The sequence below is a fragment of the Helianthus annuus genome, chromosome 10 (genome assembly GCF_002127325.2).
Source record: "Helianthus annuus cultivar XRQ/B chromosome 10, HanXRQr2.0-SUNRISE, whole genome shotgun sequence".
NCBI classification, from domain to species: domain Eukaryota; kingdom Viridiplantae; phylum Streptophyta; class Magnoliopsida; order Asterales; family Asteraceae; genus Helianthus; species Helianthus annuus.
The window spans coordinates 160,045,495-160,063,795 of NC_035442.2; positions in this window are offsets into that span (position 1 = coordinate 160,045,495).

The following is an 18,301-nucleotide window of genomic DNA, read 5'->3' on the forward strand; positions in this document are numbered from 1 at the left end:
AATAACAGAGCATAGTCCGAATTCGAACAGCACTCAAATATTCAAGTCGAAATCACGACAAATAATCAAAGTATAAGCTCAATTTGAGCAGCACTCGGACAATCGTTGGATAGTTATAATCGATCGTACGTTGAATCGTAATAGCGATCGAGTTATTACCCTGATTGTAGCAGCACCTCGTGATCGTGTGTGTTTATTGTAGTGTTTCTGCCTTAATTCGACACACACAGAGTATTTGGACGTCGTTTTAACTTCCCAGATCGAGTCCCAAGGTCGGCTATTTATAGCCAAAATTTGGCCTTGCTTACGGACCGTAAGCCTGATCCCTTACGGTCCGTAAGGGATACCTAAATGTCCTAGACTTGCCATGCACGGGACTAGGCTTGCTGATTCAGAATTTTGGCCAATCAGCCTTCAACAACGTTTTATTTAGATAAACATCCAACTAGGGTTTGCCCCCCTTGAGTTTTAGGGGCCCTGATCCTGATTACGATTGTTCTGAAAATTCTAGGGCTAATGCAGAATTACTTGGGTGTCTTAATTAGGGTTTTCTTATTGTCTAATTATCGTCCTAATAATCGATTTTAGTGACAGTTGTTACATCCTCCCCACCTTGAGAAAAATCTCGTCCTCGAGATTTACTGGAATAAATGAGGTATTTTCGCTTCATTTCTTATTCCAGTTCTCAGATATGTTCTGGTCCTCTCTTCAAATTCTATTTGACCTTGATCAGTATTAGTTGCTTGTGTTTTGACTTTTCTATCTTTGCTCTGTAGTGGTTTCTCTACGAACTTTAATTTTTCGTTTACCTCTATTTCTTGAAGAGGTACTAGCAGGGATTCGTCTTGCTAAATATTTCTTGAGATTGGATACATGAAACACATCATGTACTCCTGCTAACTCTTCTGGTAGTTGATAAGCTACTGGTCCTATTCGTTGAATTACTGGAATGGTCCTACGTACCTTAGACTTAGCTTTCCTTTCTTACCAACTCTAATAACTCTTTTCCAAGGAGATACTTTCAATAGCCTCTTTGTCTCCAACTCGAACTCCAACGACTTTCGTTTATTATTTGTATAACTCTTCTAACCGTCTTCAACCTTTCCTTCGTGATACTAAATATTACAGTTGTATTTACTTAGGATTTCCTTTTCCTCATGTTTAATTCTTGTTGCTTAATTATGTATCTTAAATTCTTATGGCTTATATGGATAGTAAACTTACTTCCCTACAGATAATGTTTCCTAATCTTAAGGGTAAACTTATGGCTTCTAATTCTAAATCTTGAGTGGTAAACTTTCTTCAGGCTTTTCTAATTGCCTTGATGCACACACAATTACCTCTTTGCGTTGCATTATCCTACCTTTAAATTTTAGATTTGAAGCATCACCATATACTTTTAAAATCTTCTGTTCCTTCTGGTAAGGCTAGAATTGGGACATTTGTTAAATTATACTTTAAGATTCTAAAGGCTTCTTCTGGTTTAGATTCTTATTTAAACTTAATTGTTTTAGCTTAGTTAAGAATATATCTATCTGAGAAATGTCCTTAATAAACTACCTTTAGCATCTGGTTAAATCTACAAAAATTCCTAATTTCCATTTAGGGATTGCGGAATTTTCCATTTAGTAATTTGCTGTTATCTTAGCAGAATCTAAGTGAACATTTTCATGATTTACCATATGACCTAAAAATTGTACTTCCTGCAACCAGAATTCACATTTTGGGAATTTGGCATAAAGCTTTTCTTTTCTTAACAAGGTTAAGAGTGCATGCAGGTGTTTACAATGTTCTTCCTGACTTTTGGAATAAATAAGTATATCGTCAATGAACACGATTACAAATTTGTCCAAGTATGGGTTACAGATTCTATTCATCATGTCCAAAAATGCGGCTGGAGCATTTGTTAATCCGAAGGGCATGACTGTAAACTCATAATGACCATACCTAGTTCTGAAAGCTATTTTAGGTATGTCCTCCTCTTGCACTTTCAGCTGGTGATATCCTAGATCTTAAGTCTATCTTAGAGAAATACCTAGCTCCTTGTAATTGATCACAAAGATCATCAATCTTAGGTAACGGGTGTCGATTCTTAATTGTAACCTTATTCAATTCCCTAAAATCGATACACATTCTCATCGACCCATCTTTCTTTTCACAAACAATACTGGTGCATCCCAAGGGGATGAACTAGGTTGTATAAATCCTTTGCTTAGTAATTCATCTAATTGCTTTTTCAATTCTAGCATTTTAGTAGGTGCTAATTGATAAGGTGCCTTAGCTATTGGTGTAGTACCTGGAATTAGATGAATTCTAAACTCTACTTTTCCTATCCGGTGGTAACCCAGGTAATTCTTCTGGAAAAACATCTGGGTATTCTGAAACTATAGGGATGTTCTGAAGTTTCCTTACTTTTAGTGTTAATGATTACAGAAATCATATACACTGTTTCTTGTTTTCTTGAATGGCTAGCCACTTTCATTACTGAAATGAATTTTAATGGCTTTTGTGGCTTATCTCTGGTAATTATTACTAATTCTCCTGTGGGAGTCTGAATTTCTATGGAACTTTTATCATAGAGAATTCAAGTATGGTTGGCTATTAATTAATCTATTCCTAATATAACATCGAACCCGGCTAATTTTATTAGTAACAAGTTTTGCAGACAGTTTATGTCCTAATTCTATCTTTGCGTCTCGCAAAGATCTTATTTATTCTAATGGAATTCCCATCTGTCGTTTCAACTGGAAAAATCTGCCTAAGGTTGGTTAAGGGTAATGTAAAGGTTTGGCAGAATGAAGTATTTATAAAACTTTGGTTTGCACCAGAGTTAAATAATACTTGCATAAACGTTTGTGAACTAAAACGTACCAACTATGATGTCAGGAATTAGTTCAGCTTCCTGAGTAGTTAATTGAAAAGCTCTTGTGTTTTTCTTGGTATTCCCTTCTGCAGGTTTCGTCTTTTCGTTTGCTGGGTTGCCTAATTTCGGGCAGTTCGTTCTGAAATGTCCGGTTTCTCCACAATTGTAGCAGGTTATTGCCTTCTTTTTCCTGCAATCCTCTTCTCGATGTCCTGGAATTTTGCAGTAATTGCAGCATCCTCTGCATTTTCCAAAATGCTTTCCCTTGCAGGTATTGCAAAATGGGATAGTGGAAAATCGCCCGTTTTCTCTTTTCTTGAAATTGTTACTATTACCCATAGGAAATTCTTGGGAAATTTTCTGGGCTAAATCCTTCCTCCTATTTTCTTCCCGAGTGTGTACCAATCCGTCAGTTAGAGTGTTAGCTAATTCTACCGCATCGTCAATTGTGCGGGGTCTCGCAGCTTTGACAATGTCATGAATTTCGCTAATCAAACCCCAGATATAGCGAGAGATAAGTACCGGTTCTGGCGAAGCCAAAGTAGGTACAATTCTGGCATACTCAAAGAATTTTGAAGTATACCCTCGACAATCTACATCCACCATTCGGTGACTTAAAAACTTATTTGCCATTTGTTCTTTTTCATATTCGGGACAGAATTTTCTTTCTATTATTTGCTTAAATTCTTCCCAACTCATGGCATAGGCCACGTTATTTCCTTTAGCTTGTAACACTGTATTCCACCATTCTAACGCTTCTTCCTTGAAAAGGTGCGAAGCATACATAACCTTATCTTCCTTAACACATTTACTTATTCTGATTACTGCCTCGGTTTTCTCCAACCAACGCAGTGCCGCAGTTGCCCCTTCATTGCCTGCGAACTCTACAGGTTTACAGGCAAGGAACTCCTTGTAAGCGCAACCAGGCGTTGCAGCTTTCTTTTTCTTAGAGAGCGGAGCTTGTCGTAGTTCCTCATCGTGATTAACATGATTATTGCCTCCGTTTACGCTATTACTGAAGTTATCTTCAGAAATACGTTTGCTAGGAATGATTTGCTGTGGTTCTATTGGATTTTTAACAGCAGCAACGATTGCTGGAATAGCGTTGGCTATCCCTTGAGCTATCATTGTTGGAATAGTGTTAGCTATCCCTTGAGCAACAATATTTTCTATATCCTGCCTAATCATATATTGGTCCCCTGATTGTTGCTCGGATTGATTGACCTCGTTAACAGGTTCATTGTTAGTGTTTTCCATCGGATAACTAATTTATAGATAAATAATTAGTATACCAGAAGTAATTTCAATGTCACCCTTAATTGCACATAATTACGTAAACAGCCAAAAGTTGTAAATTTTCTAAAATTTTCATGGTATTATGCTTCTATATACAACCGTCCCATTACTTATTTTACACATACTAATTTTACTATTACTATTATACAATCATTTTTATAAATCTCCTATCTTTTTGTCAAATGATATTCTAGTAATGGTGTTTCCTCTGATCGTATTTCCAGAAGATCTGTTTCTCAATCTCTTGGATCCTATTCCCAATATTCATTAATTCTTTAGTCAAAGTGGCAGAGTCTAGCTATATTCTCGTTTATTTATTGGTGGATTTGGTTCTGGATCGTACTGAGGAAAAAGCTTATAAGGATAGTTTTGAATCTGTATTTCATTAGTCAACCATTCGTCTATTCCTAAAGGTTGCGAGTGGATTGAAGGTTTTGGAATAGCTGGTTCTACATCTATTACTAGTTGTTTTGCATTAACAGACTTGATAGAGTTATAATCTGTCAATGAAAAATCTAATTCTTCCTGGGAGGGTAACCCCTCAATTTGCCTAGAGCTTTCCCCGATTTCTATTTTCTTAGGGGTGGGTTTTTCGAGAGGTACAGCGTTGAATTCTATAGGTTCTTCCCTTTCTGCTATATATCTATTGAAATCTCTGGAAACTTCTATTCTTACTGGATAGAGATTTAAGTTCTGAAGGGCGTTAGACAAGTCACTCATGCTGTTTAACATAACACAATTACTAAGTCAGAAGTTATAACAATTTTGATAGAAAACTTTGAACTATCATTTTATACTGTTTAACTACCAAAACAACTAAAACTTAAAATACCCTAGGTTTTATTGGTAAGTTTATTTACTTACTGAATAAGGCTTCTAGACTATGGATAATAAAGGTACTAAAACTTTGGTCTAATTTATTTAAAATTTGTATTAATTGCTATGTTGACTAGCATATAAAGATCTGCCCTATGCTGTATATAATTAGTCAGATAATAAAACACATAATCATCAAATAACAATTAGAAATTCCTAAGTATTTTTCAATTACTTTAATAGGCTAAAATCAATAGTAAGCTTAAATCAGTGGCTTTATCAGTGGCTCTGATACCACCTTTTTCTGTCACGGCCCCCGTACCCGGTTTGACCCGGTCCAGGAGCCGCGGGACAGAAAATCCCGTGGTATTTATTTTTACAGCGGAAGTCTTAACAGGATCATTTTAAATTTGAAAAATGCTCGAGTATTATTTATTTATACTTCGGGATAACCCCGTAAATATCATAATTTCATTTTATTTTACAAACATGTTTATTTATTCATTTGAGCCACCACTTCAAGCTTGATAGTGCTCCGTAGCACGTGTACTTAATTTAGTAGATCACCTGAAACATGTTGTAAAAAGGTTTTGTCATCGGGGAAATACTGAGTGAATCATTCATTTTGATAAAAATGACACATAGTTATAAATTACAGCATAAGAGCGATTACTATGGCAGTATCTTAATTAATATCTGGTCTTGCCACCCGTGTGACGATGGTCATACCACTATTGGGTCCAGTCACCCAATTAGTGACGTTTTGTCACTGTTAGGTCTTATTAGCCTAACCACTGTTAGGGCTTATTGCCTAACTGTGAGAAATTAGTAATGTGCACAATACCCCACTAACCAGCGGTCAAGATAACCACGACTTAATCCCTGTAATTATAACATTTTGAAAATACTTTGAGGTATTGTAAAACAGTTTGAGAAAAAGAGAATGACTCACATTGCAGATTTATCGAGCAAGATATAAGCCTACTGATTAGCCTTGATTATTCCTAATTTAACAATAATGCACACACAAACGGGTTAGTAACTAATTCAGCAGTTACGTCAATTCACGAGATTAAACCCTCACATCGATTAACAAGTGTGATACTTAATAATTCAATCGGATTCACAACGAATAACAGAGCATAGTCCGAATTCGAACAGCACTCAAATATTCAAGTCGAAATCACGACGAATAATCAAAGTATAAGCTCAATTTGAGCAGCACTCGGACAATCGTTGGATAGTTATAATCGATCGGACGTTGAATCGTAATAGCGATCGAGTTATTACCCTGATTGTAGCAGCACATCGTGATCGTGTGTGTTTATTGTAGTGTTTCTGCCTTAATTCGACGCACACAGAGTATTTGGACGTCGTTTTAACTTCCCAGATCGAGTCCCAAGGTCGGCTATTTATAGCCAAAATTTGGCCTTGCTTACGGACCGTAAGCCTGATCCCTTACGGTCCGTAAGGGATACCTAAATGTCCTAGACTTGCCATGCACGGGACTAGGCTTGCTGATTCAGAATTTTGGCCAATCAGCCTTCAACAACGTTTTATTTAGATAAACATCCAACTAGGGTTTGCCCCCCTTGAGTTTTAGGGGCCCTGATCCTGATTCCGATTGTTCTGAAAATTCTAGGGCTAATGCAGAATTACTTGGGTGTCTTAATTAGGGTTTTATTATTGTCTAATTATCGTCCTAATAATCGATTTTAGTGACAGTTGTTACAGTACCCTTGAAGACATGCTCCGTTCGTGTGTCATAGATTTCGGTGGTAATTGGGACACTTACCTGCCGTTAGTCGAATTCTCGTATAACAACAGTTATCATTCAAGCATTCAAATGGCACCGTTTGAGGCTTTATACGGTAGAAGATGTCGATCGCCTATTGTATGGCACGAGATCGGGCACTCGCAATTAACCGGTCCTGAGCTATTGCAAGAAACGACAGACAAAATTCTCCAAATTCGAGACAAACTCCTGAAAGCTCTGAGTCGTCAGAAAAGTTACGCCGATAGACGACACAAGCCCCTTGAATTTAACGTTGGCGACTACGTACTCCTAAAGGTATCACCTTGGAAGGGTGTTGTCAGATTCGGGAAGAGAGGGAAACTAGCGCCTCGATATGTTGGACCTTTTAAGATTCTGTAAAGGATCGGAAAAGTCGCCTACAGACTCGAACTACCGGAGGAACTGAGTAACGTCCACCCGACTTTCCATGTTTCGAACCTCCGCAAGTGCCTAGCTGAGCATGATTTAATTGTATCTCTTGATGACCTCCAAATAAACGAAACACTACACTTCGTGGAGAAGCCTGTCGAGATCATGGATCGCCAAACCAAGCAGCTCAGACGCTCACGCATTCCTATAGTGAAAGTCTGATGGGAAGGCAAACGAGGCGCAGAGTTCACTTGGGAACTCGAAAGCGAAATGAAGGGGAAGTACCCGCAGTTGTTTGATACGGCTTCAGCCTAATTTCGGGACGAAATTCCCTTAAGTAGGGGAGGGTGTAACACCCCGTGTTTCGAAAGTCAAAGTCAAAGTCAAGATTGAAGTCAAAGGGAGACAAGATTGCTAATTGAGATCAGTCACTCCTTGCTCAATTCCTGTTTTGACTTCTTTGACTCGTAGTTAGTCTATTTTATGCGTAACGTTAGTTGTATTATGTGGAGTATCTATTAATAATCGAGATATATTCGATGTTTATCGCGTATTTAATTGCTTATCGCAATCGCGCTCACAACTCGAATTACACGTTCTGAATATTGTTTTATGTGTGTATGTGCCTTATGTGTTACTTGTGCATGTTTAATTATGTTATGTTGTGGTGATCAATCGAAACGCAATCAAAACTCAATCGCAATCGAATCGCAAACGCTAAACGCAAGTGAAATACGATGATTGTATGTTAGATATAGTAGTTGGGATTAAAAGTAATTTGAATAGGAAACTCTATCGCATCGCAACGCTCGCAATCGCAATCGAAACGGCAAAACTCATCGCACCGAACACTCGAACCAAGTGACTGATCGACCAGGCGAACAGCCGATCGACCAGCGGTCCGATCGAGCCACAGCTCGATCGATCAGCCAGTCGACCGGGCTGCCACCCGATCGACCAGCCCCCTTTCCACTTTGGGTAACCCTATAAATACCCCATGTCACCATCAAACTTTCCACTTTTGCTCTCTGACGTCCGACCAGCGCTTCAACCTTACTTTTTCTCCGATTTCTCTCAATTCCGGTAAGATCTCAACCTAAACCTTGTACATCTTTGATCTACACATGATTCTCCACCTTTCTATCTTTTGAATCTTAACTTTTAACCGTGAAATCACTAGATTTGAGGTGTTCTAGGATGATGTCATCAGGGTGTTCTTAGGAACTTCATTGTTTTGGCTTCAATCCTTCAAGAACAACTTAGATCTAACCGATTTCCACATAAACAAACAAAGATCTTCTATAGATCTAAACATATTCACGGTAAAAAGGATTGAGAGAAGGTTTTTCAACTTTCTTTCAACTCTTTTACACTCAATGCACTCAAAACCGATAGAATCGGAGCTTGCACCGGCTTCCTACTCATTCTTGTGGTTGTGTTGGTCCAAGATCTGGATTCTATCCACGAGGTTTACCGATTTCGGGTTAAACATGGAACACCGTCTCGAATAGTTAGCTGATCGGATTTGGGTGGTTCCTGTCCGATCAGGAGTACCAAGTATTGACGAGGTTTCTGTTGCTTAACATGTTATCAAGACATCTCGATAAAACGACAAACTATTAAAATAACCAAGTGTAAGACGAACGGAACAACCAGGACGGAATGTCGTCCGATCGGACTACCGTCCAATCGGACTGTCACCCGAACGGGTTGTCACCCAATCGATCTACACCTTGGTCCTACACTTAACTTTTGTTTTCAAAACCTTGAAGGATGAACATTGAACGAAGGGCTGACCGATCGGATTACCATCCGATCGGACTACCACTCGACCATGTAATGATCAGACTTCAACACTTAAATAGTTTTCAACATGTTCAGAATCATTGGGGTGCCATCCGATCGAATGACACTCTGTGGCGAACTTGTTCTCACTAAAAGTGTCTAACCAATCGGGTTATCGTCCGATCGAACGTTCGTCCGATCAACTGACCTGAAAGGTAGGGATACTTCTATGTTTTCAAAATGCTACAACGAAAACTTCAAAAGTCAAGCCATCATACACAAACACATCCTTCTTAAAGGAAGAAACAATCCACTTGAAAGGTCATCCGATCGGATTACCATCCGAGCGGACTGTCACTCGCACGACCAGCTGTCCGATCGAACTACCATCCGATCGAACTACTGTCCGACCCACTTATACTTTGCATCGTTTTGCGCATCACTCATCGTTATGCTATCGTTCTAATCAGGCTAACCCTACTCTCTAGCGCTCCCTTCAATCCATCAATCGCTGTGAGTATACTCGATCCCTTTTTGCTTTATGCATTTTTGGGTGTTAGATACGTTACTTATTCTAAATCACATCGAACACACTACGCAATACCTTTAACGCTAACCGTTACCGCATGATATACGTGACTTAATGAATGCTTGTTTGTTATGTTTACACATGGAATGCTGTCTACCTGCCTTAGCAACGATAGTACTATAGTTTGGACTCAGCACCTGTTCACTCAGGGGTTGTTAAGGACAACTAGTTACATGGCTCACAGTGGTGAGTGTGTATCGCGAACTGCCTTGGGCAGTCAACCCGCAGTCATTGGTATCGATAGGTTCATGTTGATAACTAACATGCCTCATTTCACACTGTGTACCTGCTGGTTATGCGTAATCGATTTCGAACTCTATTATATCTATTAAACTTGTATGCTCACCTTTACACTATGTGTATTGACTCTTACTTTAACGTATGTGACAGGTGCTTAGGATGCTAATTTGCTTACTTTGCTGTGAAATCGAGGCTAGGAAAGACCTAGGTCAACAATAAATAATTGTCTGTAATAAAAAAAATCTGAGTTGTCGGAACAGAACAATTTGACTAGATCTTTTCTGTAATAATTGTATTATCATTTATGACATGGTATGGGATGTGTCGCTTTAAATATTTGGTAAATATAGTTGTTATGGAAACTTCTGGACAATCTGTTTCGCTCAGTGCCGCGCTCCGATGATTCTGCCATCGGTTGGGGTGTGACAGAAACCTAGCTCAAAGGCTTACTCATGAATTTCGCTACGGTAATTCCAACCGTGGGAAAAATGTAAGTTCTACTTCTGCACCCTACTGCAAATATTGCAAAAGGAAGCATTCTGGAAGATGCTCTATATATTGCAATTTTTGCAAAATATCTAGACACAAGGAAGAAGACTGCAGGAAGAAACCTAACAACAGGATATGCTACAACTGTGGAGAACAAAGCCATATTAAGCCAAACTGTCCGAAACTAGCTCCAGCTACGAACACCAAGAATACTAAAAATGCTAGAGCATTTGTTCTGACTACAGAAGAAGCCAAGATGATTCCGGACGTGATAGTCGGTACGTTTTTAGTTAATGATATTTTTGCTAAGGTATTATTTGACTCTGGTGCGAACCAAAGTTTTATTAATACTTCATTTTGCAAACTTCTCAACCAACCATTAACTAAACTCCCACAAGAATGTCTAGTAGTGACAGCAAATGGGGAAACCATTAAGATTTCTGAAATCTAGCAGGGAACGAGAATAGAATTTTTAGATCAAAAGTTTATTGCAAACCTTTACCCAATGAATCTGGCAGGATTTGATGTTGTATTAGGAATAGATTGGTTAGTAGCCAATAAAGCCAGTATTTTATGTGATCAAAAGTCGATCCAAGTAAATTCACCAAAGGGTGAAAAGATCATAATTAAAGGAGATAAGCTCTCTAGATCCACAAAATTCATCTCTGTGATGAAAACAACGAGTTATATAAGAAAAAGATCATTAGTGTATTTGGTTTCTATAATCACTAACACTAAAAGGAAAAGAATTGAAAGATATTCCAATAGTATCCCAGTTTCCAGAAGAATTACCAGGACTACCGCCAGACAGGGAAGTTAAATTCAGATTTCAGTTACTACCAGGGACAGCACCAATTGCCAAAGCACCTTACCATTTGCCACCCGCAGAAATGCAGGAACTGAAGAAACAATTAGACGAATTGTTGGAAAAAGGATTCATACAACCTAGTTCATCACCGTGGGGAGCGCCGATTTTATTTGTTAAGAAGAAAGATGGATCGATGCGTATGTGCATTGATTACCGTGAATTGAACAAGGTCACGATTAAAAATCGGTATCCATTACCAACAATCGATGATCTATTCGGTCAATTGCAAAGAGCTCGATTTTTCTCAAAGATCGATTTACGCTCAGGATATCATCAATTAAAGGTACAGGAAGAGGACATTCCTAAGACCGCCTTTAGAACAAGGTATGGCCATTATGAATTCACTGTCATGCCATTTGGTTTAACCAATGCCCCAGCCGCATTTATGGACATGATGAACCGGATATGTAAGCCATATTTGGATAAATTCATAATTGTCTTTATAGATGATATTCTCATTTACTCTAAAAGTAAAGAGGAACACGCAGCGCATCTGCATGCACTTCTAAGTTTATTGAGAAAAGAAAAGCTTTATGCAAAGTTTTCAAAGTGCGAGTTTTGGTTAGAACATGTACAGTTTCTTGGAGATTTAGTTAATCATGAAGGAATTCATATGGATCCCACCAAGATCGAGGTAATTACTAAATGGAAAACCCCTGAGTCACCAACCGAAGTTAGAAGTTTCCTAGGATTGGCCGGTTATTATAGAAGATTTATTCGAGATTTTTCTAGATAGTCATTCCCTTAACTAAGCTAACCTGTAAATCCATTAAGTTTGAATGGGGACCAAAACAAGAAGAAGCCTTTAGAATCCTTAAGCAAAGACTAACCAATGCACCCATATTAGCGTTACCAGAAGGAACTGAAGATTTTGTAGTCTATTATGACGCTTCTAAATTAGGTTATGGATGTGTATTGATGCAACGTCAAAAGGTTATAGCTTATGCCTCTAGACAACTTAAGAATCATGAAGAGAATTATTCAACCCATGATTTAGAATTAGGAGCCATAATTTTTGCCCTTAAAATTTGGAGACATTACCTTTACGACAGTAAGTTTACCATTTTCACCGATCATAAGAGTTTAAGGTATGTTTTCAAAAGGAGTTGAATATGAGGCAAAGACGCTGGATGGAGATACTTAGTGATTACGATTGTAATATCCAGTATCATGCAGGAAAGGCAAATGTAGTGGCTGATGCTTTAAGTCGAAAGTATCATGAAAAGCCAAAAAGAGTACGTTCTCTTAAATTAAATCTATAAGTAGATTTAAATGAACAGATTAGAAAAGCACAAGAATCAGTAATCAAGGATGATACTGAGAATTTGAAAGGAATGATTAAGGAACTAGAACAAGGAACAACTGGGATTTGGAAATTCCAGAAGAAAAGAATGTGGATACCCAAATTAGGAAACCTACGCCACCGTATATTAGAAGAAGCTCATAAGTCTAAGTATACGATGCATCCTGGAAGTGATAAGATGTATCAGGACTAAAGAAAAAAAAATTTGGTGGATAGGAATGAAAAAGGATATAGAAACTTATGTTTCTAAATGTTTAACCTGTTCCCAAGTCAAAGCTGAACATCAGAAACCCTCAGGTTTATTGCAGCAGTTAGAAATGCCAGTATGGAAATGGGAATTGATAACAATGGATTTTGTTACCAAATTACCCAAAACAAGGAAAGGTGATGATACAATCTGGGTGATTATAGACAGGTTAACTAAGTCAGCTCATTTCCTACCATTGAAGGAAACTTTCAGTATGAAACAGTTAGCTAAATTGTATGTAAATGAAATAGTTTCATTACATGGAATTCCTTTATCAATTGTTTCTGATAGGGATAGCTGTTTTACCTCTCATTTTTGACAAGTTTCCAAAAAGTAATGGGAACCAAGTTGAATCTAAGCACCGCTTATCATCCTCAAACGGACGGACAAAGCGAAAGGACAATTCAGACAATGGAAGATATGCTTAGAGCTTGTGTAATTGATTTCGGAGGAAATTGGGACGATCACCAACCCTTAATCGAATATTCTTACAATAACAGCTATCACACAAGTATCAATGCTGCACCATTCGAAGCACTTTATGAACGAAAGTGCCGAACTCCAGTCTGTTGGGCAGAAATTGGAGAAAAGCAACTATCCGGGCCTGAGATAGTGCAAGAAACAACCAAAAAGATCATTCAAGTCAAGGAACGATTGAAAGCAGCACGTGATCGACAGAAAAGTTACGCTGATAACAGACGAAAGCCGTTGGAATTTCAGGTAGGTGACAAGGTGTTATTGAAAGTTTCTCCTTGGAAAGGAGTAGTCAGATTCATAAAAAGGGGAAAGCTAAGCCTCAGGTATGTTGGACCTTTTGAAATTATCAGAAAAATAGGACCTGTAGCCTATCAGCTACAACTGCCAGAGGAAATGGCAGGAATACATGATGTATTTCATGTATCAAATCTCAAAAAATGCTTAACTGATGAATCACTGGTAGTACCTCTTAGGGATATAGAGGTAAATGAGCAGTTAAAATTTGTAGAAAGACCTCTACAGGTCGAAGGCAGGAAAGTCAAGAATCTCAAACATAAGAGATTAGGTTTGGTCAAAGTGAAATGGGATTCGAAGAGAGGACCCGAGTACACATGGGAGCTTGAATCAGAAATGCAAAGGAAATATCCACACCTGTTCCAGTAGACCTCGAGGACAAGTTCTAAAACAAGGTGGGAAGAATATAACAACCCTCCAAAATAATTCCGACACCCTAAAAATATTTAAAATGTCCCAATACGTCCTAAAATGCACCCCGTATACGAAAACAGGCCCCGAATACCTTTATTTTTATTAAAATTAATTAAAAACAATTTTTATTAGTCCCTGGCGGGCCGCGACAGAGCCTTCAAAGGCTTACACAGGCCGCGAGCGCTCATCGACGAGGCAACACCCTGAGCTGCCACGTGGCAGTGTCGTGTCGAGCCTATGCGTGTGACCAGTCAAGGCTAGGGCCTACCCGACCTACGTCGCGGACCGCGAAGACCCTGTCTTCGTCCGTCGCGGGGCGCGAGGAAGTGCTGTATCAGCACTATAAATAGGGCCGATCTGTTTCAGTTGAAATCGTTCAAAACTTTTCAATCTCTCTCTCAATATTCTGCATAGCTATTATAATTTCGGGCATTATACCCCCTAATTAACGAAGCCCTGCCTCGTTGTAAATATCATAACCCCGGTTACGTATTAGATACGCTGCCCGATTGATCTAGGGTTCCGTAACGGCTGTCGTGGTTCTGCCTGACGTAGTCGTTGGAATGCCGTCTCGGAGAGGGTATTACTAATGTAAATATTGGGTTATTATACTAACGCGTGTGCATTTGTGTAATTAATAGATAATCACCAGGAAATCCTTAAGGAAAACCCTAAGACAACAATGTAAGTAATCTCCTTTTTGCAAACTGTTTTTACAAAACCTAATATGATTAACAATATATTAAACAGTGATTGAGTATTTGTATTCTACAATTATCGTCGGTATGTTCGGATTTTGTATACAAAATTTGTTACTACATCGTGAGTAGTAACATGACCACAAGTCGGGTTGACAATACCGTGGGTGGTAATTAAAGTAGATGGAAACAAATGTAATTGCGCGACCGCCCTCAATACTGTACAACGGTTTTTACATGTCTTGATTAAACAAGGATTCACTCACCAGTATTTCCCACTGACAAAATATTTTTAAACGCGTTTCAGGTAACAAAATGTGAAAGCCAAATAGAAGCCAGCTGGACAGCACTAAAGGCTTGGAAAAGTGGCTATAAAAGTTACTAAAATAAAGAGATGTTTTTATTTAAATAAAATAGGGTTTATCCCTATGAAAATGTGTGTATTTGAAACTTGGGATTTTCCCATGTGTTTAATGTTATAAAAGCGTGGTATTTTACTCTGATAAAATATATCCTAACTACAACCCTGATGTAATTTCCGTTGCCAAAATGATAAACATCGATACCACTGAAACTGGCCGCGACCGCCCGTTCCCGGGTAATTAGGGGATGAGGGTTGCGACATAGTTGCTGATAATATTTTGTATACTAAATAATAAAAAAAGTTATATTTTTAATAAATTAGGATAACATTTAATATTAATTTATGGTATTTGTTTTAAAAATATATTAAATTAACAATTTAAATTTGAGGATAATATTTTATTAAAATATGATAATATTTAATATTAATTTATTATTCATTTAATTAATATAAGATAAGTATATATCTAAGGAATACTTTTTAATGAATGACACGTGTTCAAAATTTGGTTTCTTTTATTACAGTAGTCTAGTAGATAGATAATAAAAGTTGTAAAAAAATGTAAAAGTAAATTAATATTTTGAACGGATTTGATTCTTGAAATTAATTAATTTACATGAAAAATCGTTTTCAATCCCTACATAAAGCAGTGCATTTAACAATACTCCTTTTTTATATATGTGGTGACCGAGAAACGCTCGACTTCGGTCGATTTTTGGTGTGGCCCAGTTTGTCCCCACAATTTTTTGAGTCACGTTCTAACTAAGAACCCAGTGATTGTGAATGATCCACGTGTAATTCAACTATGTGACATGAATGAAACTCATAATTGATTAGGTTGAACATTTAAAAATATATAAATAAAGTGAGAATCCATCATCTCGGTTTCGTTTTTTAACATGAAAAAAGAAAAAAAGTTACTATCTAAATTATATATTATCATTATCATTATCATTTTGTAATATGGTTATGCATGGTTGATTTGTACTTTATGCTTTAGGTGTATTTTTGGTTTTCTTGTATTGTTTATTTGTTGGTCATTGAGGTTTTTTTTTGTTTTGTTGTATTTTCATATATATTGTGTTTGTACTTTTTCCTTAGCCTGTCATGTGTGATTTATTTATTTACATATTATTTTGTAACATAAGTATGTAGCTAGGAGTTACACATCTTGTTTAAATGATGCTTTATGCTTTAGTTGTTTATATGGTTAGTCTAGGTGATTGTAAATTGATATTTACATAATATAAATTTACAACAAGTTGAGGCATTGGGTGTTGTACCTCATGTTTTGGTTTTTTTTTTTAAATGATGTTTCACTTTAAACCCAAAACTACTTGATTTTATAGTTTTAACCTAAAAGTTTTTAGTTTTTCCAATTTAACCTCACAACCTTTTTTACTTTCAACTTTGATCCCCTATGTTTTTCATATTTTGCAAAATTTTTCATTTTACGTTTAGATCTAAATTTTGTGACTTAACACGGCACAATGTGTGTGTGTGGTTCAACGATTTTACGTTTTGTTATACGCTTCGTTCTAAATTTTGCGAGTTAACATGGGGTAACGCACGTGTGTGGTTCAGTGTGTTTACGTCGTCTATTTTTTCCCGTTTAATAAGTTTGTCACAACGCGCGAGTCCTAGATCGAGTTAGTTATTATTTTCTATGTTTTATATGTTGGTCTAATTTTTCCACGTTAAGACGCCGCAACTTCAATGTTGGTGGTCGTTGGCTATAGTGTGGCATTGGTGTTATTTGTCACGGTTTTACGCCCCCGCCGCAACGCGGGGAGCTTAATACAATAGTTTATTTATATGGATACAAGTCATGTAACGTGGTAATTATGATACCATTAATTGTATTGAGCTTATTTTGTGAATTACTTATTTGTATAAGATAGTAATAGAGACTTAACCGACAAAAACATCTTTAACACATTGTAAAGGTGAATCTGATTAACAACCTGTCAATTTCGTTGGTCGCGGCACAACGCACGCGGGTGAATCTTCTAGTTTGTTAATATAAATAAGAGTAAATTACAAGTTTTGTCCTTTATGTTTTCATCAAATTTCAGGCGCTGTCCTTTAGCGGAAAAGTGGACAGGCGGTGTCCTTTACCTTTCAAAATCTTGCACGTTATGTCCTTTAGGCCAAACCCAGTTAGAATTTTTTGTTAAATCTAGTCATGTGCCTTGCACATGAGGGTAGTCTTGTCATTTTATATTCTCAGGGACTATTGAGTAAATAAACTATAACAAGGGACAATTTATGTAAAATATAAAAAATAAAACCTTTTAATTTCTCTCTCTCTAAACTATCTATCTCTCAGTTATCTTCCTCTCTCCTCTCTCTCTACCTATTTGTTTTCTGTCAAAGAAATTGAATAAAAATCAAGTTATCCTTATAAAAGATTTGGAAGAATCTGCAAAAGTCTACGGCAACAATGACGGTGGTGGTGGCTTCAAGATCAGCGGTGATAGAGACGGCGGTGGTGGGTGCAGATTTTTTGATGATCGGACTGTTGTGGTGGGCGGAATCAGATCTGAACAGGGTGGCTGTGGGAGTGTGGGTGATGAACTGTGATAGGCAGAATGAGATCTAAACAGCAAGTTCAATTTAAAGAATAACCAACTAAAACAACTGCTCCTTACCTTTTTCACCGCCAAAAACCTGATGAACAGGTTTCTCCCTACCGAACAACCGGTTACTCTTTGATTTCAGAGAAAAAGATAACGACGGAGCATCATGATGCTTCTTAACATCATCATCATCAAACTTCGTTTCTTCTCCGATTCAGAATCTGACGACGACGAAGAAGAATTATCGCGATGAATCTTATGGGTGATGTTTTCAACGAGCGATTCGTCTGTAGTCTCCGATTCAGAATCTAACAGTCTTTGTGGGAGGTGGGTGAAGTCTGAATGTGAGAGAGAGTTTAGAGAGAGGGGGGAGGGGTAGAGAAAGTGGGGGAGGGTTGTAAATATCATTCTGCTTTCTTTTATTAAATAATATTAAAAAAACTGTGTTAAATGACCAAATTACCCTTGTGTAAAATGATTTAACAAAAAAATCTAACTGGGTTTGGTCTAAAGGACATAACGTGCAAGATTTTGAAACATTAAGTACAAAACTTGTCAACTTTTGTATTAAAGGACAGCGCCTGCAATTTAGTGTAAATATAAAGGACAAAACTTGTAATTTACTCTATAAATGAAGTGAGAATCCATAATCTTGGTTTCGTTTTTTAACCTGAAAAAAGAAAAAAAAGTTACTATCTAATTTTTTTAACTTGACATCTTGACAATTTAGGGCCGAGTCAGTTTTTTTAGGGCCTAATATCGATTATGAAATTAAACTCTTTTTTTTTTGGTGATATGATTTAAAAATTTTTATT